The 21,897-nt window shown below is 37.1% G+C and overlaps 2 long non-coding RNA genes across 2 annotated transcripts in view; one reads left to right on the top strand and one right to left on the bottom strand.

Moving 5' to 3' along the window:
- LOC132139523 (uncharacterized) overlaps positions 1-21,897 on the bottom strand; it is a 318,882-nt gene that overhangs the window by 88,007 nt on the left and 208,978 nt on the right. The window lies entirely within an intron of this gene.
- On the top strand, positions 5,163-7,202 carry LOC132130452 (uncharacterized). The gene is made up of 4 exons (XR_009428706.1): positions 5,163-5,736; positions 6,191-6,235; positions 6,680-6,757; positions 6,867-7,202. It is a non-coding gene; the product is annotated as an uncharacterized LOC132130452 (long non-coding RNA).

Below are 21,897 nucleotides of genomic sequence, written 5' to 3'. Positions count from 1 at the left end.
GCCTCCTTTACGATGTCAGAGTTTCTTTGAAATGGAACTCTGTACATTCTGACATGGTTTCGTTTAAGGACTCGATCTATAGTTGCCAAACTCACACTGTTTATATTTCGAAATGCTCCCTGATCTGCAATTACTGCTGCCTGGATTTCACGCAGTCTGATTGCATTGTTTGCCACTACCATATCTACAATGGCAGACTCCTGTTCAATACTAAATATCTTTCCTCTGCCACCAGTGTGTGGCAATGTGTGGATTCTATAAAGTAAAAGCAAAAAGCATGTCAAAATTGACATTACTGTATGACAGTGACATAAATGGGATTGATAAAACATCTGCATTATTGTAGACACAGTTTGTTCTGCTAACAGGGCAATACAGTAAAGCTGAAATACACAGTGGTATACATTACAGTAACACTGTGAATTACCTGTTCTCATTCCGAAAAAGCCTGACAATAGATGCCACAGTGCTCCGACTCAGAATGGGCTGGACCCTTTGTCCAGCATTTCTAAAGGACAAGCCATGATTGATGACATGGTCAATAATTGTTGCCCGAATTTCATTTGAAACTTGAGCTCGATTTTGTCCTCTTGCTGCTGCAGCTCCTCCACCACGCATACAAACTCCTCTTCCTCGGGCCCCTCTGCCATGGCCTCTAGGCACGGTTGCCATGAACCGGGCCCGAGTACGATTGTCCCCCCTCCCCACTCCCCCTCTGGCCTGCACTCACATAGGGTTTCAGCATTCGTGCCAGAACACGCTTACGTCATTATAGTGCGACGGTTTCGGGATAAACAGGAAGAGCGGCGCTCTCTGAAAACAGTGGAGTCCATCGCTCTGTTTTCTTTGTGGATAACTTTGTGTCGTTTGGTCCACGGTGGTCCACAGCCCTCTCACAGCCTGTTGTTAAACAGATGTGTCGCCTTAGTGGCGCGAAAATTTTCACGTAATCGTGCTGCTCATATGAGGAGGTTTGCAAGGTACCAGCTGAAGTGCAGCAAGGACTTTTGGAGTGTCGCAAAACCGTGACGCCACGCGTCCTGTTCCGTGCTCCAGCACGGTTAGCGCTCACACTGCATGCGAACCGCGCCCGAGTCCAACTGAACCGTGCTCTGGCCCACCTCTTCCAAGCGGGCCAGGGCCGGCTAATCAAGCCGCGCCCGGGCACGGTTCGGAGCACTCACACCAGTCAAACGAACCGCGCTTTGGTGGTCAAACGCACTCGGGCACGGTTCAAACTGGCTAGTGTGAGTACACCCTTACTCTCCTTCCGTGCCTATGGCCTCTTTGATCCATGCTTGCAAATAGCAACACAGAGGTGGCATCTTTTATAGATGGATGAGGACTGATTGCTGATTGAAGAGTTGTGCAAATGAGTTTCACACAGGTGCATAGAGATTTATAATTATGCAAGTAGTTTCTATCAGCTGTGAATAGATTTTTTTCTTTTGTTCAACACAGTGAATCCAATAGAGTTTGGGGCCTTTCAATGAGATCTGTGGTAACTGTTATGAAAAAGGGTGTAAAAAATGTGTGAAACAAATGAAAAAGTGTTAAAACATTTGCAAGAGAAGACTTCTGCTGTGCTAATAATGTGATGATGAAGATCAAGCGGATCCCAGTTTCATTTAGTGTGTCTTAGCAAATGAGAAAAACTGTACTACAGACTATTGAAGCAAACTGCTAATTTTCATTTAGCTACCTTAAATAATTGTTATGTTCTAAAAATGTAAATAAATCATGTGAAAGAATGTCAGTCTTTTCTTTGAAGAAAATATTACTTTGTATGAAGTCACTGAAATAGTTCAAACTGTAAAGATGAAAAGTTAGTATTTTCTGTATTGGTGTTTGATGCGAGTGTTTTTCCTCTCAGTGTGTTCTGAGTGACAGTGTGTGTTATCTGAGTGAGGGTTGTGTGTAGTGTTTGGCTGCACTGAGTCTGTTTTGAGCCATATGTGTTAAGAGTTGTGTTGCTTGGAATGAGTTTTGCAAGTGATGTGAACTGTTTAGCTCAGGTGACTGTTGCTAGTGCAGACTGTAGTTGGAGTTTTGCACATGTGACTCCAGTTGTGCTCACTGTCGTTTAGCAATCGAAAAAAACTGTAATGTGCACGCGTATTTTATATATGTATTTTTGAACATCCAGTAGTATGCATGTATATGTGAGTAATTTATAGGTGTATATGCACTTGTTTTATGCATGTATTCATAAGCGAAGTTTGATTTAAATCCTAAGGTGCGCCTCCTAACCAACTGTACCGTGTGATCCCGTCGACCAACAGAGCAAGAGCAACAAAGTGAAAGGACTTTTACTCTGAGAGACACAGAGAGCGGAAGGAGCGGTGAGTAGACCCAATGCAGTCTGCAGTGACGGTGTTTATTCGTGCTTCGTGCTTGTCTTTTATATATATATATATATATATATATATATATATATATATATAACTGAGAGTGGGCTGTATATTTCTCAAGGTGTTTTGAGAAGCGCTATATTTTTAAAGTCTGAATATAGCCTACGGTTTTAACACCGACGTCATATTAAACCAGGGAGTCGAAAATTTTGACAAGTCCTTATTAATAAATCTTGGTCTAATTATCGGATTTTAAAAATGTTATTTCATTTTTCAATACTTATTATATTATGTTACAAGTAAAGCAAGCGTATCTGGTGTTTTTAGTAAAAATAAAAGTGAAAGCGATAAAAGCACAAGGCAACATATTATGATTTGCTGACTTAATGATTTTTCTGATCCTTTACCATTTGAAGTGTGTATATTAATTAATGGCAATTTGTTGAGTAAATGCTATAATGTTGTATATTATTTATTTTTTTTTGATAAAATGTTTAATAGACTGTTTTTTAATAGACTTGTTTTTAAAATACCTTATGTAAAGAGTAAAATCAAACAATCAAGTGATAATCAAGAGTGAAAAAAAGGACTGAGACTAAGCTACATTTAGATGACCGTACAAACCAGTACAAATGAACAGTTTTTTCAACAGGAAGAAGAGAGAAAAATGTACCCATTTTTTTGTTATATGTGGCACATCTTCCAACAATATTGCTATCGTGGATGCTGTTATTTTTTTATAAAATGTTTAATAGACTTTTTTTTTTAATAGACTTGTTTTTAAAATACCTTTTTTAGGGTAGTATTTGACTAGAACACACCATACTAGTTCAGTATAGAAACAATGCTTTACATTTGATTTTAAGCAACTACAAGAAAACATCATATGTTTCTGAACAGAAACTGAAATGTGTGATATCTGAAAATTGTGAAATAGAAAGTATCAGTTGTTGGCTGACAGTGCTAATAGTCAACATGAATACCTCAATCTAATCAACCTGACCATTCATTCAATCACTGTACACATGTAGCAACACCTAAATGAAAATTGTTATTGCTTAGGTTACCTTATGTAAAGGTTAAAATCAAACAATCAAGTGATTATCTAGAGTGAAAAAAAAAGACTGAGACTAAGCTACATTTAGATGACCATACAAACCAGTACAAATGAACAGTTTTTTTCAACAGGAAGAAGAAGAGAGAAAAATGTACCCGTACCAGGTCCAGAAATTTGAGCCATTCGAACCCAATCAAGGTAAAACCATTCAAGTTCAGATTTTGGATTAGTAAATTAAATAAATAGGCTTATTGGTATTTGGTTGTCTAAGTCACACCTTAATATTCTGTTCTTTATCTTAAAGGAAAATACTATGTAATTGAGATGGGCAAGTCAGGCGATTTGCGAAAGCAGATTTTAGGTCTTCTCCAAAAGAAAAGAGCTTATTTGGAGGAGGTGCACAGTGTGGACGACTGTAATGTGATTCTGGTTTTCTGCCCCATTGTTTCACGGGCAGGAACTGACATTGACGCTGCACTGAATGAACTTAATACATGTTCAGGTAACTTTAAGATTGCGCACCAGATGGTTACTTAGCTATTAAGATATGAGTAATACTTTTCACACATTTTTGACTATCTAATTGTTTATTTGAAACAGCATCCAAACTAGCTATTTTGATGGTGTTCCATCACTCATTCGACTGTAATAAAACTGTACCAGAAAGCAGCAGATATATAAATAGAAGAAATACACTCACAGTGGACTGTCTGTTCTATGAAGATGAAGGATTGTTGTCATGCAAAAGGAATGAGGAGGCACTGGCAAAAATTGTTCAGTGTTTCAAAAATCAGGTATTGTCTTACCTCTTTTTTTTTTTAATTCATTGAGGTGTGCGAACACTAATTTTGCAAACATGATTTATGTTTGGTAACTTGGTCAGTTTATGTCCCCCTGTTTCATGTACCTGAATTACTACATAGACATGCCAAATCTAAGTTGATGCTGTTATTAAAGTTTTGCATAATTTTAGAAGGCTGTGTATTTTTCCAGATTGAATGGACATGTTTGGGTGGACCATGCAGGCAAAATTAAGCAATGCTGTGCAGTGATAATTAAATATTTATTTGAATTTTACTTAATATATTCCTTGTTTCCCCTTCTGAAACATTTTCTTCAAATTGTAAAGACACTTTTCTGTTATATGTGGCACATCTTCCAACAATATTGCTATCGTGGATGCTGTTATTTTTTTATAAAATGTTTAATAGACTTTTTTTTTAATAGACTTGTTTTTAAAATACCTTTTTTTAGGGTAGTATTTGACTAGAACACACCATACTAGTTCAGTATAGAAACAATGCTTTACATTTGATTTTAAGCAACTACAAGAAAACATCATATGTTTCTGAACAGAAACTGAAATGTGTGATATCTGAAAATTGTGAAATAGAAAGTATCAGTTGTTGGCTGACAGTGCTAATAGTCAACATGAATACCTCAATCTAATCAACCTGACAATTCATTCAATCACTGTACACATGTAGCAACACCTAAATGAAAATTGTTATTGCTTAGGTTACCTTATGTAAAGGGTAAAATCAAACAATCAAGTGATTATCTAGAGTGAAAAAAAAAGACTGAGACTAAGCTACATTTAGATGACCATACAAACCAGTACAAATGAACAGTTTTTTTCAACAGAAAGAAGAAGAGAGAAAAATGTACCCGTACCAGGTCCAGAAATTTGAGCCATTCGAAACCAATCAAGGTAAAACCATTCAAGTTCAGATTTTGGATTATTAAGATCCATCCCTCTTTCGACTGTAATAAAACTGTACCAGAAAGCAGCAGATATATAAATAGAAGAAATACACTCACAGTGGACTGTCTGTTCTATGAAGATGAAGGATTGTTGGCATGCGAAAGGAATGAGGAGGCACTGGCAAAAATTGTTCAGTGTTTCAAAAATCAGGTATTGTCTTACCTCTTTTTTTTAATTCATTGAGGTGTGGGAACACTAATTTTGCAAACATTATTTATAATTGGTAACTTGGTCAGTTTATGTCCCCCTGTTTCATGTACCTCAATTACTACATAGACATGCCAAATCTAATTTGATGGTTTTATTAGAGTTTTGCATAATTTTAGAAGGCTGTGTATTTTTCCAGATTGAATGGACATGTTTGGGTGGACCATGCAGGCAAAATTAAGCAATGCTGTGCAGTGATAATTAAATATTTATTTGAATTTTACTTAATAATATATTCCTTGTTTCACCTTTAGAACCATTTTCTTGAAATTGTACAGACATTTTTTCATTATATGTGGCACATCTTCCAACAATATCGGTATCATGGATGCTGTTGGATATTTGCCAAAGTGACGGTGAGAAAACCTGAACACAATAACTGAGACAAAAATAAATAAATAAAATGTTACTGTTAAAATATTTTTCCATTTTATTTGGGTGGACCATACAAACAAAATTAAGCAATGCTGTGCAGTGATAAATATTTCTTTGAATTTTACTTAATATATTCCTTGTTTCCCCTTCAGAACCATTTTCTTGAAATTGTTCTGAAGTTTTTTGATTATATGTGGCACATCTTCAAAAAAAATCTGCATCGTGGATGCTGTTGGATATTTGCCAAAGTGACGGTGAGAAAACCTGAACACAATAACTGAGACAAAAATAAATAAATAAAATGTTACCGCAAAAATATTTTCCATTTTATTGATCTCTGTTGTTATGAAACTGTTGCTCAGAGGATTAAATATAACCATAGAGCATAAGTCTGAAATAGTTTGTTACTTGAGGGTTGCTGGTATTATTTCACAGGCAATATGGCCAGGAGAAGATAGAGGAACGTATGAATCCAGTGAAGTAAGTACAGCTTTAATTCTATAATATGAGAAAAGTTATGGTAATAAAAAAAAGCAATTTGGTGCTATGTAAGTTTCTATCTATACCGTGAAATGGTTAGAGGTTAGTTAGGTTAGGATTTGAACCCATTGCTGTTGGGTCACAAGCAAAGAGCTTTAATCACTGTGTTAGGAAACCGTAAGTTCCTCTCAGAAAGCAGTAATGGTCCATGGAGGTATTATATACAGTATATTGTTTGTATAATATACACACAACTATTATGAAGAATCCCCTGTGACAGAGAGTTCTTACAATAACGGATTGAAGATATTTTCAAATCTTTCCTCATTTCAGGAGCAATGCTGGCTGTATATTTAAGTGTTTAGTGAGATATAAGATTATTAATAGCCTAAATGATAAAAAACACAGTAGAGCCATAAATTGTTCTTTACGTCGTTTCATCAGTACACTGAAAGAAGCAGACTGATACATGCAGATGAAGTAAAAAATGCTTAGAAAGTAAGGATGAAAACCTAAAGCATGGTAAGTATCACATTTTTTGACATGCTTACTTGTGGAAACTGGTTTCTTCAGTTGAGAAAGTATAAACAATTAACTGCTAATTAAAAAATCTGAATTTTTTTTCCCACAGATGTTGAAAAAAATGAAATAAACCAATTGACAAAGAAGTAAAATGATGCAGGGAGATTGCATCTTTTTATTATGATGAGTGTCATTGCAACTTTAAACTATAATAAGCTCTAGAATGTGTTAAGTTCTAATTAGATACATGCAAATAGATAATTGTTTTGCTTCATAGCCTGCATGAACATTAATATTGCGACTTTAGATTGAGAAGTTCAGCATGATGATAAAGTTACAGCTGCATTTTTTTGATTTTAGGCTAGTGTTCCACTGTATTGGGACATCAATCTATGATACTGATCCTTGTAATATCAATCGCTGACATGGATATGTTAATAAAAAAATTAAGTGACTCTTGACTGTGAATGTGTAGCTATAGGTCTTGTCTATTGTCTTTGATCTCAGCATTTTACAAAAGCATCGTTAGCTAACTTTGGTTGTTAGTTCCATTGAACTCTATTGGTATCGACGGAACTCATGACCTTTGCTTTTGGGAAACGCACCCCGGTAAATACGTGGAGAAATGAAACCAGACAAGGAAGAGAAGTGGAGAGTAACTGCTCTTATGCAAGGCTTCCCAGCAAGCAATAGCCGTCATTTAATGCTCAATTAAGTAGGCCTATAGACCCAATAGTCTGGCTGTGTGTTACCCTTCTAGCCCAAATAACCTTGATTTTGGTTTCATGTTGTTTTTTTGGCTAAATAACTTTGTATGATATTGGTAAGTGGTAAGTGACTAATGATTATAAAGTCTCAGGACTCTTTTTTAATTAGACTGAAGGGATAGATCAAACCTAGTGACTTTTCTGCTTGAGATGATTTGACTTAAATAAATTAAAACAAGTTCTCAATTCTGGTCCTGCATGGGAATCATCGCTCTGCACATTTTGTATTTTATTCCTTTATGTCACACTAAGCTGAGTTCATTGAGCCCGGATGTAATGAGCTGGTGAACTGAATCAAGTGTGTTTAAAAAGGGAGGCATACAAAATATGCAGATGGATGGATCCCAGGATCAGGATTGAAAACCACTGAATTAAGTTACTTTATATTCGCCTACATAAGAACCATGGGCGGATCACTCTAGAGTGGGGGGGCACCTGCCCCCCCTTGCCCCCCTGTAGATTAGTGTGACATCCCCCAGCTGCCCCCTAACTTTAATGATCCAAAAACTGTACTTACAAAAACAACCCACCACTATGTCCAATACATTTACCAAAAGTGAACAATTTAATTTTTAATTTTAAATGTATTATTCGCCCTTCCCCCCTACCCCTCAAATACCAGTGTTGGGAAGGTTACTTTGGAAATGTAATAGGTTACAGATTACAAGTTACCCTGTTTAAAATGTAATAGTAGTGTAACTTTTTCAATTACTTTATTAAAGTAATGTAACTAATTACTTTTGAGTACTTTTTGATTACTTTTCTAAATTTGTGAAAATTAAAGAATAATAAATAAAAGCATATACATCAACTCAAATACAGTTATCTAATAAGCATGTGACGTATTCTGTGTAATAAACTCCTGAAACATTGGTGTTTTTTTGAAACTGCTGTCTCTGTATATGATGATAGTTTTCTCAAAATAAGTAAAATGCACATGAAGTGACACAGAGCAGTTCTAGAAATTATGTTAATGTGCTCGTGTACTCCTATATTGAGATGGCAGAGGTTGAAAACACTGCGAGCTTCAGTAGGCCTATGTGTAGTAAATGAAACCATGTCTTTGCCATTAATTTACAGGAGGGGCGGACTGGGAAAAAAATTCAGACTGGAAAATTCAAACTCATACAAACAAATTCATGGACAAAACTATTTTTTTGTATGGACCTGACATAAAAAAAAGGTTTAAATCTTTAATTTGGGGACATGCAAAATAATTTAAAGTTCTCTCCTGAACTGCACCTTCACTTCCATTTTTCTCTTCAGTCTCTTTATTTTGCCCTGTTATCCATCTCTCTCATGATTGAACAAAACTATACTTTACAATACAATACTCTACAATACTACAATATCTTTATAGAAAAATCCTAATACTGTACACGAGTCATGTTTTTCCCTTACAAAAAATTACCATGCTTTTATTAGCCTATATAAAAGTAAAATAACCTTGTTTTGTTTTTGTTTTTTTGCAAATGGATTTGTATTTATTTTTAAATAAATACATTTGTAAAATAATTTTTCATTTTTGGTTACCACAGTTAAACAATAGTAACCATTTCTCTGGATTTATAGTTAAATATTAAAATGTTAATTTTCGTAAGGGTTGTGTTGTCTGTCGTAGCTCCCCCTAAACCTATAAAAAAAAATCTGAATTTTTTTCAGCTAAATTCCTACTGTAACATTACAACACATAATAATGATGTCCTTTATATAGTATTTTGAGTGATGACTGATGAGCAACGTGCTGCTGCTTGATTAAAAAAACAAAAACAAAAAAGCATTTTTACAGATGAAACTGACCTAAAACCCTGAACAGTAGTTCTACTTCTCTGCTCCAGCAGTCCACCCTACTCTCTCAAACGGTTTGGAGAGAGAGAGAGAGAGAAACCGTTTGGCGGAGGCACGGAGAGTACGCGAGTCATGACTAACAATTCATGACTTATTAGAGATTTAATTATCAAATGGCGGATTCGCAAATGATCACCAAAATTGTCCCGGTGTCCCGTCCGCGCCTGATTTCCACAGACACGCAGAATGTGCAAGTCATATATTGCATTTTTGGGGCTTTATATTCACAGACACTAGTCGATGTCATGTTTTGATTCAAGTGTACTGACCTACTTTTGATTTAGTCATCCAAAATGTGGCATGTTCCGTCCGCGTTAGGCATTCCGTTTTTATGACTGGATTCTACGAACCAGACTGTATTTCCGCATCCCGGAAATTATTAGGGCGGTATGTCTCAGAATAGTCAGTGCAATTTGGGAAAGAAATCAGTTAAATCTGTATGTGGATGTGTGTAAATATTCAAATGTAATCCCCTTTGTAATCGTAAAAAATTTCATAATTTAATTACTCATTTTTTCTTAGTAACTGTAACTAATTACAGTTACAATAATTTTGTAATTAAATTACGTAACGCCGTTACATGTAACTAGTTACTCCCCAACACTGTCAAATACTTAGTTACGTCCCTGATTCAAACGTGCAGAGCGGCGTTCGCTCAGTCTGTCTCATACAAACAGCGAGTCTGCTTCGGTGCGGTGGCCCTGCAACCAGAGACAGAGCTGCCCCGGACAGATCCTCTGAAGGTGAAGTGAGTTTCCCCAGGTGTAGTTTAAACACACGTTTAACTTAAAGTTACATTTGTAATGAATGTATTGTATGCTAAAGACGATTCAGCATCAGCAAAAACAGAGTCTATTACGTTAGGCAAAATCAGCGGTCAAATCGCTCCCTCGTGATTTGTAAGAGCACTCTTCTCTTTGATTAGCCTGATTTTGATTTTAGTAAAGACAAGAACAGCTTAATAAAAAATATAAAATATTGAGGGGCAGCGCTAGGGCTGGGCTAATGGGGCTTAAGCCCCGAAAGTTTTTAGTAAAGCCCCGAATATTTTGTTAAATTGTCTTTCTCACAGAGCAAAACAATTCATCAGAAAAACAAATGTGAATAAGATTACAACGGCCGCGATTAACTAATCATGAACAGTGCATATTACATTTTTATTTATATTTTCCCCTTTGCATTAAAGGTACTTTTCACGTGCTTTTGCAACGTTGAGCATTGTAGCCAATCACAGACATGTCTGTTGATCACATCGGCCAATCAGAGGCGTTTAAATGAGTCGTTGTGCTGAAGATGTGTTTTGCGCGAGCTCACCGAGTTCACGTTCGCAAACCTGTCATTATTATTGGCAATAAACTTAAGATGCAGATAAGAGATTCACTTGATATTATTATTGATGCTGCTCTGATGCACTACATTACGCAACGCTCTGTTTGTTGTTAGGAAGACTAAAAGTTCAGCGGTCTAGCTCATCAATGTCAAAATTATTAAATAAGTTAACAAATGCCTGGTAAAATGTAAGTAGATCATTTAATATTTGACTGTTTTACAATAGAAAAGTTCAACTTTTTTTATTTATTTATTAAATTTTGCCTTTTTGAATTGAAAATATGCTATAATTTCCTTGATTCATTTATGTAAATTACAAATAAAATATTAGTTGCAAATAGTTACAATTATTTCACTAATACAACAAGCCTTTCTTTTTCTTTATTCCCTTAAATCGCTTTAATAATTAATTAATTACTTTAAATAAAAATAGCCAATTTTAGTTTGGGCTGTTATGTTACAACACACAATACAGTGCCAGTTAGGAGATCGATCATTTGATTAGCTAAGCCTAAGCAGTCCTATTAAATCCAATTCCTCTCAGATATCACAGCAATGAAACCAGGTTACAACTGGGGAAATAACAAATACAATAGAATTAAGTAGTCTAAACATAACTGGTGTGTGTGTTGTGAATTAAAAAACGTTGTAGTGTGTAAGGGCATGATTAAACAATAACCACTGTAGTTTAAAAGTGTTTTTGTGTGTTTTTTTTTTTAAGCAATTCATATATAGGGATTCCATGTACCCCTGCCACCCTGCCAAGACCTCTTGCCACCCCTTTGCCCCCCCATGCAAAATTTTCTAGATCCGCCACTGATAAGAACATGTTTCATCTTTATGTCTTAAATGTCTACAAACAAAATTCAGGTATACATTCAGGTAATTTCAAAATCACACAAGGTCCCCAGATAATGCGAATAGTGTTTTTGGTATAAACTGGTAAAAAAAATCCCTCCACCTCATATTTTCCCCACCACTATGTCTCTTTAGGGGGTCTCTGTATGTTTTAAACTAACCAGGAGAAACACAGAATTAAAATATTTATTACAGAATTAGCATATTAACAATACATCGTTACAAACGTATACCGTTATTTATAGGACATAGAGAAGAGGTCATTTAATCATATTCATAACAGAAGTTGCGCCCTATATGTGGTGAGTTTGCGTTCAACATTTTTACGCGTCTGCAGCTCTACATTCCTGCTTTGCAGAGTTGTGACGTTATATGTTTCTCACTGAACATTATACTGTATTTTCTTGTATGTCCTGTCTCTGAAATAGTGAAAGTGTAAGAAACTGGAACATGATAGAGCGCCTGAAAGACTAGAAGAAAGTGGAAAATTGTTATTGTTTTAGAAAATAGAGAGGAGGCAGTTCAGGTGAGTAGCAGCTGATATTATGTTTTTATTGAGCAACATCCACCATAAAGTTATTCTAAACCGTGTCGCATTAGATTTATTTGAGTAAATGCACGCCTGATAATCTGTTGTGTAGGTTATTAATATAGGCTATCATGCATAAAGATTATTTTCATAAGCCTAACTATGCTTAATTAATATAGGCTTAAATATGTCGACGTCAGAGGACGCATTTTTCGTACACACATCTGAAGGACTTGTAGCTCAATACAAACACAACAGTGTATATTACTGTTCAAGAGCGCATAGTATTAGGACTGTTACAAAGGCAATACAGTATTTTATTATAGTGTAGCGACATCTAGTGGACATTTTGATGTCACACAACCGACGTCACATAATTGAATAATTTGAGTATATTTTAATGTTTTAATTTTGTCCAAGATCCAGGCTATTAAAATTAAAAATGCTGAAATATCTAAGAAACATTAACTAGTACATATTTACAACAATCATGATGTAAACAAAGATATACAATGAAAAATGATAATCAAGAATATTACTGTGTACTGTCAGTTTCAGAACTAAACTTAAAATGGATCCTGCAAATAAGACAAATGTGAACTGCATTGAAGGACCAGGAGACCAGCATCCTACGATTACTGGTAACAGTAACTGTAGCCTACAGCTTCAATGCTCTTTTCTAAAGTCTCTATTTGTATTTAGATTGGGGAAAATAATGTCCAAGATCCATTATCCATAAACCTTTTTAGGTATCAGTATAGTTGAACTCATTTTTGTTGTCATGAGGGTCAAAATGAATTAATTTTTTGGTTTCATAATGACTTTGGTTTGAACCCCTAATAATTCATTGTTTTAACAGTTGAAACAGATACTAAAGTTGCATCAGAACTGACACTTGTCCTGCTGGGCATGTCTGGGCCTGAGAAGACTGAAGTTGAACAGATGATATTTGGTAGAGAGGAGAAGCTGATACTTCTCCAGCCATCCAGAAGAAGATCACAGCAGATATGGGAGTGGTGGATGGGAGGCAGGTGGCTGTGATCAACACTCCTGACTGGTTAGCTCTGGGCTCACCACAGAGGAAATACAACCAAAAATTTAATTCTGTATCCGTTTGTCTTCTCATGGACCTTATGCTTTCCTCCTAGTCATACCAGCAAAGCAGTCTATTGAAGAGAAGAGAGAGATAGTGAAGAAAATGGCGATGATTTTTGGAGAAAGGTGCTGGAAGAAGGTCATGATCATTTTCACTGTTACTGATGAACAACAAAAGCAGAATATTCAAGACCGTGACCTCCAGACACTCGGAATGTGTGGAAATCAGTTTCATTTTCTCAATAGTGAGATTTGGAATAGATCTCAGGTTTCAGAGCTGCTGGAGAAGGTAGAGAAGATTTTGAATTATGAAGAGTTAAATAATGCGAGAGAGAGCCCAGAAGACAGTGAGTCTTTTGTCTTTTTAGAAAACATGTTAGATTAAAAGATTCCAGATATAAAAAACTTAGGCAAAGGTTTAGTAAAACCTAAATAAGATATTAAACTGATTGTGTTATAAGATGTATGTATTAAAATGTTATAGCAAAATGCTTAAGTTTCAGTCTAGGTATATAGCAGATGATTGCTGTGTGAAATTATCTAAGAACAGCTTATAACTGACTTTTTCAGAGGCACTATACATTCTCCCCTTTGTGATCAGAATGTAAAATGTGTGTGTGTGTGTAGAAATGCATTGTACTCTCAATTCATACATTTACTACATATATTTCCTGTTAAGCAGCAGACTATAGTACACAAACCCTGACATGGAGAATTTCAGAATATTAAAGGCTTAGTTGCCTCAAAGTGAAAAAAAATTGCTATCAAATAATCCACGCTCATATGACATTTTTTTCTTTCTCTTTTGTGCAAATCCAATGTATTTGAGCCTTACTGTTTTTGTCCTGACACTGATGTATTAAAGGACCTATCAATCTTCTTGGCAGAAACTTCCTTAACTGAGCACTATAGTCTCTTTAAAGCATCACTGTAAAAAAACAAACATATACATTTTTTTTTACCAGAATTACCAGAATGTACCAGAATTAATCAGTAGATTATGTGTATTATTAGGGATCGTTCCTCATTCTTCATTCCTCATTCCTCATTCCTCACATTAATGTCTCAAAAGGTTACTGAAAAGGCCTATTCTGAAACTAGTAACTGAAAACTGTTTTCTCTAGTCCATTTAAAAACAACTGCCTTGTGACAGAGCTTCTCTTTACATTAAAAGTCTTCAATTTCTCAGTACAGATGAAGGAAGCTTTAATGTAACAAAAAGTGTTAATTACCTCAGTTGCTGAAATGCCATTATTCATAATATCATCCGTCTAGACATTTGAGATTTATACAAGATGAAAATCAAAATGAAAACTGCTACTTTCATTGTTCTCGTCTTTCTCCTTGTGTTGGAGGTGAAAGGTGAGCTCTCTATTATATAAATAATGTTTTATGTTTGTTTTTCAAATTAAAATTAACTTAGTATGATACTTTGAAATATGAATTCTAAAATTATCTGAAATGAACACTGGGTTGTTTCAGGCCATTCACTAGACGTAAAGGGCAGATGCATTTGTGCTGATAAAGGAGTGAATAAAGTCTCTCGAAAGGCAATCGAGAAGGTTGAAATCATCCCTCAAAGTTTTACTTGTAAAAGACTGGAGATTGTAAGCACATTATTTTAGTTTATACATAGATGCTCTGTCTTAGATATCAAATAACTGCCCGTTTTCTTTGTGTCTTGTTTGTGAAGTGTCACTATGAGAGGAGCAGGGCAGAAATACTTGAATACAGGGTCAAGATTTACCTAGAAGTGTATACTGAAAGCCTTTCAAAAAAAGGTCAGCATGCAAATATATTTATTTCCTTGACATTCAGGAAATTGAATAATTTGCATTGTTTTCTAATGGTTAGAGAGTCTGACCTGTTACCCAAAGGTCGAGGGATCAAGTCTTGGTACCGGCAGGGACTGTAGGTGGGGGGAGAGAATGAACAATGCTGTCTTCCACCCTCAATATCACACGACTGAGGGGAGACCCTTGAGCAAGGCACCGAACCCCCAACTGCTCCCCAGGGGCCGCAGCAAAATATAGCTGCCCACTGCTCCGGAGTTAAATACAGAGCACAAATTCTGAGTATGGGTACACCACACTTGGCCAGACGTCACTTTCACTTTCACTTTTGAAAAAAGTACTATTAATTCTGTCTTCACTTAGCAGAAACACACAGGGGGCTGCAGTATGAATCAAGGATAGAGCAATTGTCCTGATCCATAGATCAATCTGTGTTGACTGATCTTGAAATCAGTAACCAAATCTCTAAAAATCATCTGCTTTCATATATAGTGCCTGAAAAACTGGAGACTAAATACTTTTATTTAACTGACCTCTAAATGCTCTGATATATTAAATTATTCATATTCGACATATGTAATCAATGCACTCAACTGCTGTTCATGATTTGTTCTCAAATTCTTAATTTATCCTATTCTCACAATGATGGATATACTGTGAAAAAGGAACTGTTGAGATCATGTCAGTCACGTCATGTACGTCATGTCCCATCTGAGAATCGAATATGAAATAAAATATCAGTTTCACTTGGCTGTCTACATTAAAAAACTTTAAGTAATTAAAATTATTAAAGCACAATCATGAAATACTTAAGTCAAAATACTTTTGAGGCAAATTACTTTGATGGGAGGCACTTCTGTCTTGAACATTATGTAATAACTTTAATTAAATATTTTCTCTCGCACTTTCTTTCCATCACTCTCTCTCTCTGAAAAGTATACTGCCTCTTTATTATAAAACATAGCGCTTTCAGAAGTACTTCGTTCTAGAAGAAGTCTCACTTTGCTTTGTGGTCAAAATACTGCAGCAAACACAGAAAGACGTGCATGAAATTCCTGTCCTGATTTCTGCTCTGACTATATAAGTGTGGGTGCAATTACAACTCTGATGCAGAGCCTGTTTATTGATCTTGTGTGTTTAAAGGGAATCTCCTCCCCAAAATGAAAATGTTGTCATTGATCACATACCACCATGTCATACCAAACCCGTAAAACTTTGTTCATCTTCGGAATACAATTTAAGATATTTTGGATGAAAACTGGGAGGCTTCTGACTGTCCCATAGACTGTCAAGTAAGTTACACTGTCAAGGTCCAGAAAAGTATGAAAGACATCATCAGAATAGTCCAACTGCCATCAGTGGTTCAATCTGAATTTTATGAAGCGTCGAGAATACTTTTTGTACGCAAAGAAAACAAAAATATGACTTTATTCAACAATTTGTCTCCTCTGTTTCTCTCCACCTCTCTGTAGCGCCATTTTGGAGAATATCTGCTTAACGCAAGCAGCGTACGCTCTTCTGTGTCAGCCAAGCTACGTGCATATGCGGTTTTCGTTCAAATCAAAGCACGTAGAAATACAGTTAGAAACCGTATCCTTGTGTCTTATTATAAAATAGCACTTTTAGCTTGTCATGTGTGATCAGGGTAAGCTGACTGGTCAACAATTCATTAAAAACTTCTAACATCACCTCCTCAGTACTGGTCTGTGTCTCCACATTGTATCTCCAGTAACAAAACTGTACTGATCCTGCAAAAATGAATAACTCCAGAGAAGTAGAAACATATTACATCATAAGCACAAGCTGTAATGTTCTGCCTGAGTTTCCCTGGTTTCACCACTGGATGGCGTACTTTCAACCCCAGATCACCTCTTTATTAGTGACTTGTAACACACCTGTATTGAATCTTTCCTAATTGCCCACCCTATTTAAATGCCTCAATGACTATTGTCCTTGTTCAGTCCTAAAGTCTTTTTGAGAATGATGCTGCCAAAGATTTTTGGTTAGAGAATTTTGCTGTCTTCTGTTGAGTGTTGCTTTGGGCTTCTCTCTTGGCTGATATTTAAGGACAGAGTTTTTTTTTTTCTCGAGTAAAGAACTTTAGGAGTCAGACTCTGAGCCTCTTGGATATTTCCTCTGCATCTGGGTTTGACCTGGAGCAGTGGTTAGTGACATGGTTATACACGCCACATACCCGAGTTCAATCCCCATTTTATGATCCCCATCTGGATCATAAAAGTAGGACTGAACCATGGATACAAGCCCAGCAGAGCAGAGTCAACCTTTATCAAATGCAGAGCGCATCCTTGCTGCTGTTTCAGATGTCCACTTTCCTCATCCTGAAAGGTATGATGGAAGCCCTGGCAGATGTAAGGGCTTCCTCACCCAGTGCTCCTTGAACTTCGAATTGCAGCCAAATAGATTCCCAACAGCTCGTAGCAAAGTGGCTTATATTATTACTCTTATCTGGTAAAGTCCTTGCCTGGGCAACTGCCTTGTGGGAGCAGTCTCCACAACCAGTAGTTTGTTCAGATTACAGGCGCTTTATTGAGGAGATGAGGCGAGTGTTTGATCATCCCGTGTGTGGACGTGAGGCTGCTAGCCGCCTACTTCAGTTGACCTAGGGTTCGCAAAGTGTTGCTGAACTAGCTGTGGAATTTCGATCCCTAGCTATGGAGAGTGGCTGGAATCAGGAGGCACTAACTGTGGCATTCACATTTGGGCACTGGCTGATGAATTTAAGAATGAATTGGCAGCCCGGGACCCTGCGACAGACCTAGAATCCATGATTGATATGGCCATTAGACTAGACAATCGCCTTAGAGAGCGAAACTTCTAGAAATGTTCCCAGTCAAAATTCCTTGGCACCCCTCATGTCTCCTGACCTCCCTGCCTCGTATGTAACATGCACTGAGGAACCCATGCAGCTGGGCCAGTCACGGCTCACCCGTTCCGAGCGGGACCGCAGAATGAAAGAGAGGTGATGCCTGTATTGTGGTGAGTCTGACCACTTTCGAGATTCCTGCCCAATTCTTTCGGGAAAAGCAAACTCTCGTCCAGGGAAGGGAGGACTGTGAAGAGAGAAGCAACCTCTCCCCACTCAATTTCTTCTGGGGCTCTCGTGAATACTCATCTTTTATGGAAAGATCAGTCACAGCCACTAAAGGCCGTCATAGACTCTGGGGCAGCTGGTAACTTTATGGATTTGGAAATCGCCAGACGTCTCAAAGTGCCTCTCACCAACCTTTATGACCCCCCTGACTATCACGGCACTAGATGTGAGGCCTTTGGGGTCTGGACAGGTGAGTCTGCGTTCTATTCTTTTATATCTCTGGATTGGGGGTCACCTAGAAACTATACAGTTTTATGTAATCAAGTCACCCGAATTCCCTTTAATCCTGGGGTTCCCTTGGCTAGTCCTTCATAATCCCCAGATAGACTGGCCCTCCAGTAACATTCTCAAATGGGGGTCTGACTGTGATAAGTGTCTCTCTGCCTCATCTCTTGGAATTTCTGTTTCTCCCGAGTTACTTCAGGCTACCCCCAGCCGGTTAATGACTGCTCTACAGTTGCCAAGGACTTCTCAAGAGTTTTCACGTGTTCCTCTAGACTATGCGGACCTGTTAGAGGTATTCAGTTAAGAGAAGGCCTTGTCCTTGCCACCGCACAGACCGTACGATTGTTCCATCGACTTGTTGCCTGGTACGTGCCCCCAAAGAGGGAGATTGTTTTCCCTTTCAGCACCATAGAGGAAGGCCATAAAGGATTACATACAGGAGTCTCTGGCATCTGGCTTTATTCGCTCCTCAACATCACCAGCAGGAGCTGGATTCTTTTTTGTTGCTAAGAAGGATGGTGGGCTCTGACCTTGTATAGATTACAGGGGTCTTAATAAGATCACCGTAAAGAACCGTTATCCTCTTCCATTGATGTCTACTGCCTTTGAGTTGGGCTCCAGGGGGCTACTATATTTACTTAACTGGACCTTCGCAACGCATATGGCAAGGACAGAGTTTTTTTGTCTTGAGTAAAGAACTTTAGGAGTCAGAGGGACTCTGAGCCTCTTGGTTATTTCCTCTGCATCTGGGTTTGACCTGGAGCAGTGGTTAGTGCCAAGGTTATACACGCCACAAACCCGAGTTCGATCCCCATCTGGATCATAATACAAGCAGTAACGGAACATCTCGCTCTTCAAATGGAAAATGAAAAACAGCATTATTTCTAGAGGTGGCTGATATATTGAATATTACTGGTGGTTAAAAAAACGATTATGTAAATTAAATATTACAAGATAAAGAATTTATTTAACTTACCTGATTCGTCGTCTGAAGGCTGCAGTACATAATGTCTCATCTGTAATCATCCAAACGTGACGCTCCGTTGTCCTCTTCTTGTTTGTCTCCTCTCACATCACGACGGTTACACAAACATGGCGCACAGCGCATTTTTCAAGAAAACTGGTCGTGCGCCATTGTGACGTAACATTTTGGCTCATGCGCATTAACCAAAAGAGACACTGTGTGGTTACGTATTATTTCAAGCTTTCCGTTTCTACTCAAGTTCAAGTTGTTCTAATTCATTGGTACTACATTATAATTATTTTACAGTTTTCTAACCTTCCCCGTGTTGTAAAGTTTGCACACTACTGTAAATGTCTCCGAGTTTCACCCATTCTCCCATCATCTGCTATTTCCATCACTTAATCGAGCCACTCTTCTCGACGTTTTATTTCACGTCTTTGCGTTTGCTCTCGTGTTGAGCTACTTCCTCCGCAACAATTAAAGTGTTCGATTTATACACCATGTTGCCAACTGAATTTCAGAGAAAGTTGCTAAAAGGAAGGTCTTTTGTTGCTAAGTCACTTGATAAATGATGTTGTGATGCCATTGCTCGATGACATAAATGATTTTACCAAGTACAACATGTTCCAGGAACAACATTCCAATTAACCAATCAGAATTGAGGGATAACTTTTCAGGAAATATCTCTTTTAGGTTTACAATCAGAGTTAGGTGCTTCTACAGCCTTGTTAATCAGCTATCATTTCACAATGATTTTAGGAATACATTATGGATAGGGTTGGGTTTAAGGGTAAAGATTGGGTTTAGTTTATATTTTTGGACAGTAATGTTGATCCAGGATCAACAAAAGATGTCGATCCAGGAACATGTCTTACTTGGCAAAATCACGGCGACCTCAACCACATGGCTTTACCAATTTATTTTTTGCATCTGTCCTGTAGGTGGCATATTATTTCTACTGCGCAGTCACGATGAATTAGAGGGAACAATGTTGCATAATTTTTAAATTAATAACTTCTATTGTCTTCAAATATGATTTAATTATAGATCCAGGGTTTAAAAAAAACGTAACTAAAAAAGTAAAGTAAAAAAGTTACTAACTAACTAACTCTAAGTAAACTAACTAACAGAAACGTCTGTAAGGAGTAAAAGTGACCATAAATTAGCAAATGACCTATGCTCCTACTATCTAAAAATTGTTTGTTGTACATTAACATAACATAACATTAATCTTATTAAATTTAAATTAAATATAAAACAAGCCATTTGTCACTGCCAGGACATTAATGTTTTTATAGAAAATATTTTATAGTTCTAGAAAAACAAGTTATATTGATGTTAATCAATTAATGCGTGATATATATATAATATTATATCTGAGACTTATACAAAGATGAGATGCTGCTGCTAAGCAACAACACGTATTTTATTTTAATAGAAGGCATGGGGTGGGAAACTTACTTCCACTGAGGCCAGGGGAATCAGTCCTTGTTAAGCTGGATGAGGAAAAACAGTGGAGGACTCCAGCGACGGTAGTGAGACCAAGTTCAACCGAGCGCTCCTACATGATCAGTAGCCCGGAAAGGAGCATGAAAAGGTGAAATCGCCGTCACTTACAACTTAGGCCCTCTGAGAGCAGTGCTAATGCCGAAACAATAGGTCACTCAGAAACAAAGTGTGATGAGGACACCCTTCGAAAAAATTATTCACTGCCTACACAGACTAGTGAAGGATGGAGGGTAACAAGGTCTGGTAGAGTGAGTACAGTTAAGAAACTTAATTTGTAATACATTATTTCTTACAATTAGGGTAAGAATTGTGATTAACAGACTGTTCAATGTCAAGGTTAGTCGTTAAAGTTAAGTGAAAGTGAATAAAATGTTCACATACAGTACAGACCAAAAGTTCGGACACACCTTCTCATTCAAATAGTTTTCTTTATTTTCATGACTATGAAAATTGTAGAGTCACACTGAAGGCATCAAGGGCTATTTGACCAAGAAGGAGAGTGATGGGGTGCTGCGCCAGATGACCTGGCCTCCACAGTCACCGGACCTGAACCCAATCGAGATGGTTTAGGGGTGAGCTGGACCGCAGACAGAAGGCAAAAGGGCCAACAAGTGCTAAGCATCTCTCGGGGAACTCCTTCAAGACTGTTGGAAGACCATTTCAGGTGACTACCTCTTGAAGCTCATCAAGAGAATGCCAAGAGTGTGCAAAGCAGTAATCAAAGCAAAAGGTGGCTACTTTGAAGAACCTAGAATATGACATATTTTCAGTTGTTTCACACTTTTTTGTTATGTATATAATTCCATATATAATTCCACATGTGTTAATTCATAGTTTTGATGCCTTCAGTGTGAATCTACAATTTTCATCGTCATGAAAATAAACAAAAACTCTTTGAATGAGAAGGTATGTCCAAACTTTTGGTCTGTACTGTATATGTATGCATATCAATTCTGTATGTCAGGGAACATGGGATTGTTTAAGAGAGTTTAAGCTTAAGTTAAACGAGGCGTTTTAGGAGGGTGTGGTCTCTTTGGGTTTGAGACTTTAGTCTTTGCAACTTTATAGTTCTTCATAATGCACCAAGAGCTTGTAACACTCCAAAGAGATA

This window comes from Carassius carassius, chromosome 4 (assembly GCF_963082965.1).
Source record: "Carassius carassius chromosome 4, fCarCar2.1, whole genome shotgun sequence".
NCBI lineage: Eukaryota > Metazoa > Chordata > Actinopteri > Cypriniformes > Cyprinidae > Carassius > Carassius carassius.
Note: the sequence above shows the minus strand (reverse complement) of the source record. Positions and strands in the feature narration are given on the sequence as shown.